Here is a 12,798-nt window from a genome sequence, read left to right on the forward strand (position 1 = left end):
GGACTGTGAGTGGCTATGTTCCATAGCTGGCCTGTCGTGGTGGAACGGCTTCCCTACAGTGCAAAGGACTTGAGGCAGGTCAAGCTTGGTCCACTGAAGACATCAAATGAAGATGAACACGGCCCGAGTGTAGAGAGTGGGTGAGAAAGTGACCCCCAGGACTACACACTGGGGAAAGGAGCAAGCGTCAGTTATTGTAGGCATGGCTGGAAATCTTTGCTTTATTTTATGTGTACTGAGGAGTCCTGGAAAGTTTGAAGCATCAGAGGGGATCATTCAGAGGAGAACAGCAGACTCAAGTGTACTAACACCTGAAATTCCCGGATGAAAAAACCCAGGCAGTTCACCCTATCTCAGTGGTTCTTGAATTGTTTTGTTTTGTTTTTTTGAGACAGAGTTTCTTTGTCTAACAGTTCTGACTGTCCTGAAACTTGGATTGTAGACCAGGCTGGCCTCAAACTCAGAGATCCGCCTGCTTCTGCCTCAAGTGCTGAGATTAAAGGCGTGCGCCACCCCTGTGTGCCACTTCTTGGAATTAAAAAAAAATAAATTTAGATTTTTTAAAAAAAATATGTATTTTTTTATTTGTATGTAGGTGCTGGCAGAGGCCAGAAGACATCAGCTCTGCTGGAGCTGGAGTCATACATGGTTGTGAGCCGTCCGATGTGGGTGCTGGGAACTAAATTCTGTCCTTTACAAGGACAAGCACTTTTAACTATGGAGTCATCCTTCTAGCCCTTAATTTTTATTTTTGACAGCACTAAGATCTGACCCCAGGACCTCAAGCATACTAGGCAAGCACTCTACCGCTGAGTTACATCTCCTCCAGCTATTCTTAAACTATTTTATTATAGAACACTGTTCTATTTTTAAAGCTATCAAGTTCCCCAAAGAGTTTTAAAATATGAATTCCATATACTCAAAATAAAAATAGGACATTTAATACTTAGAATCCATTTAAAAATAAGTGTAACCAGGTGTGGTTCATACAAATAATCCTAGTACTTGGGAAGCTGAAGCGAAAGGGTCATAAGTTGAAGGACAGTCTGGGCTACACATCAATATCCTGCCTCAAAAAACAAACAATAGCAGGACTTGTGGGACCATCCTGAATCCCAGTGCTAAAGAGGCACAAAACACAGATCTTGATGAGTTCAAGGCTGCCCTGGTCTAGATAATGAGTTCTAGGTCAGTCAGCACTGTATAGCAAGAACCTGTCTCAAAGATGGGCGGTGGTGGCACACGCCTTTAATTCCACCACTAGGGCAGCCGAGGCAGGTGGATCTCTGTGAGTTCAAGGCCAGCCTGGTCTCCAGAGTGAATGAATTCCAGGACAGGCTCTAAAGTTACCCAGGGAAACTCTGTCTGGAAAAACAAAAACAAAAACAAAAAACAAACAAAAAAACACAAAACAAAACCCAAGAAATGATTAATAAAATCCGGTGGTCTGCCAGACAGAGTTGTTTGCTGAGGAGAGGGGCGCTGTTTCTCACTACTGTAAATCTTGGATCCTTCATTTAATCTTCTGGGTCAACATAAGTCAAATGGCACCTGGAGAACTCAGGAGAACGACAGTGAGCTAGACAGATGTGGTGGCACATGCCTGCTGTGCTGTACTCTGGAGGGTAAGCCAGGAGAATTGTAAATTAAAGGCCTGTTGGAACTACGTATGAGAGACTACTTCAAAAAACAAATAACATGCACAATAAAACATGACAGACTGGAAGATGCTCTGTGGTGGGATATTAGTTGAAGATGTGTTCCATTTGCTTATGCTGTGGAACATTTGTTTAACGATGCAAAGACGTGTTGCATTCTTTTATGTTGCATTTGTTTAACTCTGCGAAGCTGTGTTACTTTGCCAGCCTAAAACACCTGATTGGTCTAATAAAGAACTGAATGGGCCAATAGCAAGGCAGGAGGAAGGATAGGTGAGTCTGGCAGGCAGAGAGAATAAATAGGAGGAGAAATCTGGGAGGAGAAGACTGAGGAGCAAGAAGGAAAAAGAGAGAGGACAGCCACCTATCTACACAGCAAGCCACAGAAAGAAAGGTATATAGGATAAACACAGAAGCCGAGAGGCAAAAGGTAGACAGGATAATTTAAGAAAAGCTGGCTAGAAATAAGCCAAGCTAAGGCCAGGAATTCTTAAGAAAGGACAAGACTCTGTGTATTTATTTGGGAGCTGGGTAGCAGGCCCCACCGAAGAGCAAAAAGTGAAAAACAACACCAGTCAGTAAAACTAGCTTGAGGACCTGGGTTTGGTCCCACACAGAACGTCAGTTTAATTGCCTGAGCCTATATGAACTCCAGTGCTAAGGGGATGGAGACAAGAGAGTCCTAGGGGCTCACTGGTCAGCCAGTCTAGTTAAATTAGCAGCTCTGGACTGAGTGAGAAACCCTGCCTCAAAGGATAAGGTGGGGAGCAATTAAGGAAGTCACCTGACAATGACCTCTAGTTTCCACATGTATGCGTTCACACGTGCACACACAAAAACACATACATACACATATACCCCCCACAGGCACACAAAGAAGATAGAAATTAATTTCTTACCAGGTGGTGGTTGTGCACGCCTTTAATCCCAGCACTCAGGAGGCAGAGGCAGGCAGATCTCTGTGAGTTTGAGGCCAGCCTGGTCTACAAAGTGAGTTCCAGAACAGGCTCCAATGATACACAGAGAACCCTGTCTTGAAAAATAAAAACAAAAAATAAAAAAACAAAAAACAAAAAAAAAAGGAATTAACTTCTCTTGAAGCTGGATTCCAGGTGTGTGGCACTATGCTTAGCAGAAATTAATTTAGTTTTGCTCTACAGGTCACTCAGAGGCTCAATTTCTTTTTGTTGTGTTGGGTGTTTAAAAATTATTTTTATTTTATCTGTCAGAATGCTTTTGCCTGTATGTATAACCTGTGTACCACGCACTGGCCTGGTGCCCACAGAAGCCAGAAAAAGGTCTCCTGGGACTGGAGTTCTACATGGTTGTGAGCCACTTCATGGTTGCTGGGAATGTAACTCTGGCAGCTGAAAGGGCAGCCAGTGCTCTTAATGTCAGAAGCATCTCTCCAGCGTGTGTGTGTGTGTGTGTGTGTGTGTGTGTGTGTGTGTGTAACTGCCCCCTAAATGATAATCTTCATTCATCTTGCCACGGTACGTCTGTGTTCTGATTTGCCGGAAGGAGAAAACAGAGGAAACAGTAGAGATTTTATTTCTGGCAAATGAAGCAGAAATGGCACATATATTTCCTGCCCGGTTTTATTGGCGAAAATTCAGTTACTTGATCTCACGAGGTCACAAAGCAGGCTTGGAAATGTAGTTTGTGGCGGGACTGTCAAATCCACAGGAAGAAAGGATCTGGGGACTAACGAGTCACCCCAGGGGGTCTTACTCTTCTTCCAGAGCAATCAGACAACTGACAATAATTCAATACAAGAAAAACAGTAACAGGAGAGAAAATCAACTAAACAAACCCAAACAAAACAACACAGACGAAAAGCTTAGCATTTTCTGAGACAAGAAGCACCAAAGATCTAAACAAACCATTTGCTGTAATTGACATATTCAGAAAAAGATTTTACCATTCATGAAAACAAGACAGTATTCAGAAAAAGAGGAAGAGATGAAAAATGAAATGTTTTCTTTAAACGAAAGAAGATGCCCAGGCCTGGGGAGATGACTTGATGGCTAGAACACTCGCCAAGCTTGAGGACTAGGGTTTAGCTCCCCAGAGCACATATAAATGCTGGGTGGGCATGGCCACCTTCCTGTAATCAGGAGCTTGGGAGGAAGCTCCTCTAAAGCAAGCTGACTAGCTAGGCTGTCTGCATCAATGAGTTCTGGGTTCAGCATGATATCCTGCCTCACTAAATAAAGTGGGTGGCAGGCAAAGAAGACACCCTACATCAATCTCAATCTCTGGCCTCCATACACATGAACACACACAAGCACACACACCGACACATGTGTTCTCACACACTTGTGAAACTCATACACAGATATATGCAGCTCCCCGCCCCTGCTGAAGACAATGCTCATTCCCATTCATGCAGTCTAGTCCTGGGGGGGCATAGCCTGTGCAGAAAGGAAACAAGAGAAGTAAAACTCCACCAGCAGATGACATGGTTACACATGTAGGAAACCCGAAAGAGCATGCAAAACTATTCTTCTAGGCGGTGGCTACATATGATGGAAGATGCAAGCGACACTTGGAACCTGATCACCGACAGTGGTGTCAAAACCATGGCATATTTAGGGATACACATTTATATCTGTGTGATAAAATGATAAAGGTCACTAGGAGAAATTAAAGATCTAAGTACGTGGAAAGATGCCAGCCACCTATTTGATGAGAAAAGGCTTCATCCAGTATATGTAAAGAGCGCACACATACACACACATACACACACACACACACACATACACAAAGTTTGTGATCCCAGCACTGGGAAGGCAAAGATAGGAGGATCCCCAGCTTAATTGCCAAGCTGCAGGTCAGTGAGAGATCCTGTCTCAAAAGAAAACAAGATAGGGGCTGGACTTAAGATTATTTGCTGCTCTTCAGAGGACCTGGTTTGAATTCCAGTACCCATATGATGGCTTATGATCTCCTATAACTCCAGTTCCAGGGGATCTGATGACCTCGTCTAACTTCCTCAGTCTCCAGCACAGACACAGAAATAAAACAAACAAATAAAGCATAATGAGAAGCCAGGCAGCGGTCGTGATGCCTTCAATCCCAGCACTCGGGAGGTAAAACAGGTGGAACTCTATGAATTGCAGGCCAGCCTAGTTTACGGAGTGAGTTTCCAGGACAGCCAAGGATACAGAGTAACCCTATCTCAAACCAAAAATAAAACAAACAAACAAGAGTATTATGAGAAGATTTTACTTGTATCAATGTGAGGATTAGTCGGCAATAGGTATATAGAAAACAAGTCAGAATTGTTTAAAAAATATTAATTCATTCCTAAGATGTGAGTATAGGAAATAGCTTAGTGTAGGGAATGTGTTCCTAGTGATGAGGTTAGCCCTTCAAAGATTGCCTAAAGTACGAGATGGCTGCTCCAAGTAAGAGGGGGACAGGGAAGAGGACACGTATGCGCTCAATCCTCATCGCCCTGATGGGAGGCAATAGGCACGTATTAACAGTGGGGATTTCTGCAAGTAGTGTACCTGTGTTCAGAAACATGGAGGGGGCACCAACACTAACAGGCAAAAGAGAGACGCCAGGTGTGGTGGCACACAGCTGTCGTTCCAGCACTTGGGAGGTGGAGACAGAAGAATCAGGAGTCCAAGGAAGGCTATCCTTGCCTAGACAGTGAGTTTAAGCCCAGCCTGGGCTACAAAGGCCCATTCTCGAAATACAAACAAATGAGACTTGGAAGGGGCTGGGCGTCATGGCGTCTACTTACAGTCTCTCCACACCATGGAGATTGTAGCGGGGAAGTTAGATGAGTTAGAGGGCAGTCTGGGCTACATAGCAAGACCTGGTCTAAGTTAGCTAGTTAGTTAATCAACTAATAAACTAACTAGTTAATTAATTAAAATGTGTATCTTTGGGAGCAGTGAGGTAGGGTGTTCCTCACTCTTTTTTTTTTTTTTTGGGTTTTTCGAGACAGGGTTTCTCTGTGGTTTTGGAGCCTGTCCTGGAACTAGCTCTTGTAGACCAGGCTGGTCTTGAACTCACAGAGATCTGCCTGCCTCTGCCTCCCAAGTGCTGGGATTAAAGGCGTGCGCCACCACCGCCCGGCGGTGTTCCTCACTCTTTATTCACCTTCTGGAACTCTGAGTTCCTTTTCAAAAATTTTGAGACTAGGCAGGATTTGGCTCAGAGAGAGCCACCTGTTCCTGCCTTTCCGGTGTAATGTTTAAAGGTGTGTGCCGTCACAGTTGGCTGGAACGCTGAGTTCTATATGTGTAGGTACTATATACAAATCTATCTTTGACAACAAGAAGAGGGGAAAGACAAGCACGGTGGCACATGCCTACGGTCAGAGAACTCAGGACGAGACAGGAGGATCACGAGGTGGAGACAGCCTGGCTTACATAGCAAGACACAGTCTCAAACAATAGGAGGAGGGGAAGGAAAGAGAGAAAGAGGAGGACGAGGGAGGAGAGAGTGAGGCTAAAAAGAAGACAACAGACTAGAAAAGTGACAGAACTTTATGTAAATGGAACCCTGCCATCAGAAAAAAAAAATAAGAAAGAAAAAATTCTAAATGTAACCAAAGTTGCTTTCCTAGACTTCTAAAAATAAGCAGAAAGTGTTAACTCGCTTGATTGGAATAATCAGCTCATGATATGTGTATATCAAAATAATTACTCACAGTATTGATTAATTAATTACAGAGAGCATGCCATGATAATTATGCAGCAAAAGAAAATGCTTATTCAATTCCTCTTAGGTGTAAACACAAAACATCTAGTTAAAGCCATTTTTCTCTTCTTTTCTATAATGCTGTTTTTTGGATCACAAAAACTGAAATAAAACCCAGCGAACCGTAAGAAACAGCCACTGTTAGAATTTTGGCATCCTTCCCTCGTTTATAACGTATGGATAATTGGGATCCGACTGAACACCTGGCTTCCTATGGCGCCCCTTTCACTTGGCGTTCTCCCTTGGGAGTCCTCTAGTCTCTGAATGTTTTTGCAAGCACAGGAGAAGATGACAAGCAGGGCACAAGGAAGTGGCAGTTGAGCATGTCAGAGATTCTCTAAGGATGGGAAAACAGCAGTAGGGGGGGCTGCAGGATGTGGCAAGGAGACAAGGAGACAGGGTCCCCACCCTGGATGGGGCTGGAGTTAGGCAGTCCTGGAATCCTCTAGCTCTTTCCCAAGAGGGGAAGTTGGGTAGAGAGACTGGAATCTGGGAAGGCCTATCAGGTACCTGACTGGGAGCCCTTGAGGGAGAGTTGCTACGGGGACCCAAGAGAGTGAGGAAGGACATGAGGTGCCTGTCAGGAAGTAGGTGTTGGGATGAGAGGGTTAAGAGATGTTCTGGGTAGTGGGGGGGAGGTCACTGTGTTAGTCAAGGAACAGGTAGTCACAAGGTGGGGGAAAGTGAAGGGTCTTCAAAAGACTGGGGCAGTCATCAATTAAGCAATTAAGAGTGTGCCTACTATGTCCGAGGTCCTGAGTTCCACCCCCACCAAACCAAAGCAAAGAAAGAAGGGTAGGAGCGAGAAAAAGTAAATTTGAAGCAAGGAGGTGCTTACCTTTCCTGGATCCCTGCAGGAAAGCTGCAAAGGAGACTGCCAGGAACAAGGGGCTTTCTGGGAAGGCCGAAAGCAGTTTGTGCATCAGAGACCAGGGCACCGTGAAGAGTAGGGATGAGGTTGATCGGAGATGTGCAGAATGGTGGGAGGGAGGAGAATCAGAGTTGGGCATAGCGACACTAAAGCCAGGGCTTTTCTCATGGTGATGGCGGAGGGTTATGAGGGAGAGAGGCGGAGAGACCAGGCCCCCTCTCTTTCCTTCCCCTGGCAACTGGTGTTCTTCCACAGTGGTTCCCAGGTCCCTTCTAAGAGTGGTACACAGACTCTTCCTGCCTCTCCCGCACCTACTCTGTTCAGTGAGATGAGGGCATATCTTCCTAACCACGTTGGCACCTGGACACTTGTATATTGGTGTGTTTGCTGGCTTGCTGCAGGCTCCTGGAGGCCTGAGCCATACCACAGAGTGTATCTTGGAGTCTTGCACCAAGACCAGGCACTGCACAGGCGGCAGCTTTTGTGGGCATATTACTTTAAGCAGAATTAGTTTAGGAGATGAAGGGGAATAAGACACGCTCTGTGAACATTTTTCTGTATCTAGTCACAGGCTGCCCCACTTGAAGGCAGGAGTTGACTTCCTGGAAGGGTGTTGACCCTCAGCAAGTATCCTTGCTTATCTTTTAAGTCCTCTAAACACCTCCTTGAGGGGGACATTGCTACCCCTAATCTATCCATTCACTGTTCATGGATGGCTCTCAACTGCGTACCGCGTACATCTCAGACATTCTACTAGACCCAGGAAATACTGTGTTTGTATTAGTGTGCTGGTCTCCTCTCTCTCTCTCTCTCTCTCTCTTTCTCTCTCTCTCTCTCTGTGTGTGTGTGTGTGTGTCTGTCTGTCTCTGTCTCTCTCTCTCTGCTCTGGCTGTCCTGGAACTCACTATGTAGACCAGGCTGGCTTCTAACTCACAGAGCTCCATTACTGTCCTGGGAGCTGGGATTCAAGGCGTGCATGCACCACTATGCCCAGCTTCCGCTTGGTTAATTTCAACTCCGCACACGTTCTTTCAGTCCTGCCCTGTGAGCAGAGGCCTCGCTTACCAGGTCCTTCCAGGAAAGGTTGGCTCACTGGTCAGCGCTGGTGGTGGTGGGAGAGGGAGCTGGAGGGTTTCCTCCCTATTGCCTGTCCTCTGGGCTGGGCTCCTTGCTGCAGAACAATTGTGCTTCTCTAGAGTCAGCACCTGGACACTGCTAGCTCTCAAGGGACACTGTACACTGCTCTACCCCGGCTACCACTTAGCACTCACAGAGAGCAAAATACCATTCAGATCATTCCAGGGCGCCAGGCTTGGCCCAACTCCGCAGCTCCTCAAGAGTGAGCTCAGAGAAGCAGATCTCGAATGTCGGGCCCTTCCTTCTTCCAACACAGCTACTGTCCAACTGTGGCCTGCCAGGTTCCCTGCTGGGGCCAATTCTCAGAAGTGACAGAAGCCCAGCTCTGAACCTTCCAGGGCCTCCTGACCTGCAATCTGATGCTAACATACAGACTGGAAGGGAAGGAGGGGGATGGAGGCGGGCCTGTGTCTGAGTGGGTCCTGGGAATCCATCTCTCCAGGTGGCCAAGCCTGTGGCCATCACCAAACAGGTCTCCCAGAGGTCCTGGCCAGACTGTGCAGAGGGAGTAGTTATGGGAAAGGACACCGGAGTCAGGAGGCCCAGTCATCACACTTGCCAGTTCTGTGACCACAAGCAGCATGTGTGACCTGCTTCCACTCCTGCAAAATGGGGGTGATGGAGCACATCTTTCACCCCAAAGTGGTGCACAGAAGCACCTCAGGGCTTGAGCGAATGCCAGCTAGTCCTGGGATCACACCCAAGGCTATTCCAGGATAGGCAGCCCTCCCCAATCAGGACCTTTGTGTGTGTGTGTGTGTGTGTGTGTGTGTGTGTGTTGTTATCCCAGAAATACAGCCCATTTGGAAGGAGGAGACATAGTATAGCACCTTAGGTGGACGTCCGTGCAACCAATTTGCCCTGGGAAAAAGAGGTAAAGTCACAATATGGCATCACCCATCTCCGTGGTGCCAAGCATGAAAAACCCTTCAGCTCTTGGGCTCAGGGAGGAGCAGCAACAGGGTTCTTGACAGCACTGAGAAGGCCCCAGTTGTGGTGGCTGCTTACTGCCCTCCAAGGGAAGAAACAGGGAAGATGCTGGAGGCCACATGCAGACTGCACTAGAGAAGTGCATCCCAGAAGCTCTTCACTACCACTGACGCTGCCAGCGGTACCTGGAGTCTCTCTCTCTCCCATCGTGTGTGTGTGTGTGTGTGTGCGCGCGCGCGCGCACGCACAAGTACACACATGCCTGCCTGCACACTTGCATGCACATGTAGCATCTGGAGGCCAGAGGCTGATCTTGGGTATCTTCTTCAATCACATCTCTACCTTGTTTTTGTCTTTGTTCTTTTTCTTGAGACAGGGTCTCACTACGTAAGACCAGGCAGGCCTTGAACCCACAGAAACAGGCTTGGCTCTGTCATCCAAATGCTGGAATGGAAGGCACGTGTCACCACACTCTGCCATCTTATTTACTGACATGGTGTCTCTCTGGGCCTAGAGCTCGCTGATTCAGCCAAACTGACAGGCCAGCAAGCCCCGAGGACCGTCTTGCCTCCATCTTCCTAGATCACAAGCATATACAGCCGTCCTTCATTTTTCTGCCCAGTGCTCCTGTTTGAGGGGCAAACCACCAACTGAGCCATTTCCCCAGGCCCTGGAAACTGTTTTATTTAAATGCCCGGGCTGGGCATGTGGCTCAGCATAGATCCCTTGCCTAGACATGCTAGTACTTGCCAGACTCTGGGTTTGATCTCAAACACCAAATAACACGTTACTAACTTCATGATGGTTTGAAGTGTGGAGGTTCCCTGCGTGTGGGTATTCCAGTCAGGAGCGAGAGGCTGATGGGTGGAGTGGGCTTCCATCTCCACTGTGTTCAACCTGGAGGAAACAGCAGGGAAATCGGGGTGACTCTGGTCCTCCAGGAGCTCCCGGCTGGCCTGGCCGTGAGAAACACAGGTGTGGATTGACTCTAAGTCTCCCTGCCCCTTGCTGGAAACCATCGAAACATTTCTGTCCCTGAGGAAGCAAGCACCTGGGGGCCATCTCAGCCTTGTTGAGAGTGACCGTGTCCCCTGTGAGGAGGAGGGTCTGTCCCCAGTGAGGGTCACTGGGACTTGGCTCAGTTTGGACGGATCAGAGGAACTGAGCCCTATTCTCTTGGGACTTTAACTCCAAGCCAACAGGGGACCAAAAGCAATGCTCCCATCAGCCACTAGGGGGAGCCAGTGTCTTTGGGTACAGGGTGGCATGCTCTAGAGATTGGGAGTCATCCACCCTGGAGAGAGAAGCCATTCCCAGGTCTCCAGACCCTCTCCCAGAACACCCCCCTTCCCTGCCCCCTTGACTCTGTGTGTCGGCTCCCTCTGTCTGCCACACTTACGCTCCATGGAATTAGATTGTGCATGGATCAAAAGTAAATGCAGAATCCACCTCCCCAGCAGATGCAATCATTTTTTGGCAAGGCCATTCTACTCACAGAGTCTCCATTTCCACATCTGAAAAATATGAGGATTTGTTTAGTCAGGTATTTTCTAAGGCATAGTTGTGGGGGGGGGGGTTGAAGCTCACTTTACCCTCTGGGTGGTGCTGGTTTCTGCAGGTACACAGTAGTTCCTGGTTCACCGTGCACAGGCATTCCTCTGGAAGGTGAGGGGCAGCAACCTCCATGGAACACCAAGAGGGAGACTCTGGCTATCCATGCTCTTGACATGACCTCCTGGGCCCTCTCCCCAGGGCACATTTCGTCTCCAAGGGTAGACTAGGTCACCAGGTCTCTACCTGCATGTCCCTCAGGAATCAGCACTCCAGCACACCCCAGCCTTCCCCTCCAGGTGTTGCCATCAACCCTCCGGTCTCACACATCCCACTCCCTGGTCACGAAGTCTGGACAGGCTTACTTTGAACAGGTCCCCACCCCCTCTGTCACCATTCCTTCCGGAACCAGTCCGTCTCCCTGACTCCATCCTGTCCCCTCTCCGGTCTATCATATCTCTCTGCTGCCAGAGAGAGCTTTCTGAGGCACAAATCTGATTATGGGCTTTTCTGCTCTAGCAATTCCTCTGAAGCCTTGTGGTCTGAAGACCAAGCCAAGTCCTAACAAGGCTTCCGAGTCCATTCATGGTCTGACCCTTGCTTTCCCAGACCGAGCTCATTTCCCAGCATGCTCCTTGACCTGTCTGTACCACACTTCATATCCTTTCAGGGACTTTACCTCTCTGCCAAGAATTCCATCCTGGACTTCTGCCTGACTCCTCTGTGAAGGCTAAGTTGAAGGACAAACATTTGTCTCTTTTGCGTCCTTCTGTCCTCCCCACGTTACTTCCCCAAGGTTCCAGACAGGCTTCCCATGACATCTTCTGTCTCCCTGTAATCTGCCTTCCGCCAGGCCATAATTCCTATTTATGTACCGCCATGCCTAACCAGGGCTTGATTTGGTTGAGGGATTCAATACACGTGCTGAGTGATTAAATGCTTGCACAAGTGGTCTGGGGAATTACACACTGGGTTGTAATCTCCCCTTCTCTCTGCCGGATCTCATGGAGTCAAGGAAAAGAAGAACGACAGGGGCTGTGGGTAGGAGGGTGGCTTCTTGAGTCACTGCGGGATCTCGGTACACAAGTTTGATCAGTCCAATGTATTCCTCAAAATAAGACTATCGGCCTCTCCGTGTCATTACCACCTGATTTTGGCAGCACCGGGGCCGGGGGCGGGGTGAGCTCCCTCCTCACACACAATGAAAAATCAAAATCCTTTTTCCTTGTCCTTCTTTCGGCCCTCCCCACCTCGCTCACGGCAGAATCTGAGTTTCATTCTCTGGGCAAGGAGAAGTCTGTGGAGGCTTTTAAGTGAGGAAGTGACATGATTTGATTTCCATTTCATAAAGATTGCTCTGTCTGCTGTGTGGCAAATGCGTCGGAGGGGGACCAGAGTGGAAGCAGGGAGGCGGGAGGGAGGGGGCTGGTGCAGGCAGGTGAGAGAGGGAGAGGGACAGACGATGGGACCTGACTGGTAAATAAGACATGGGGTCAAAAGAGAAAAAGGCCTCCCCAGAGCAGGGTCTAGAAGTATACAGAGAAGAAGTCTTTTGGTTGGGAAGAGAACGGGAGAGGTTGGGTTTGCCTAGCAAGCACATAGCTCTTATATGGTGTAGACAAACGGGCTCTTAGGGAGATAAACGGGGAGGGTGGCGATTCTGTCTCTCCGAGCCAATCGTTAATGCCACCCCTGGTCACAGAGCCTTTATATGGAAAGATTCCTGCCCTAAATCTATCCAAACAAGCATCTCTTCAGGGGGCTCTCAGCCTAAAGGTCATTTTGGGCAGGCCAGCTTGGGCATAGTGGCTGGAGAGGAGAGAGACGTCGGTCCTTACCCACCACTTCTGAGGATGCTTTTTCTTTGTTATTGCACTTTTCAAAGCTTTGGTACAGTTTCCTAGTGCTTCGCTCTGGAGTCTCTTCCCAGCT

This window comes from Microtus pennsylvanicus, chromosome 11, assembly GCF_037038515.1.
Source record: "Microtus pennsylvanicus isolate mMicPen1 chromosome 11, mMicPen1.hap1, whole genome shotgun sequence".
Classification (NCBI taxonomy): domain Eukaryota; kingdom Metazoa; phylum Chordata; class Mammalia; order Rodentia; family Cricetidae; genus Microtus; species Microtus pennsylvanicus.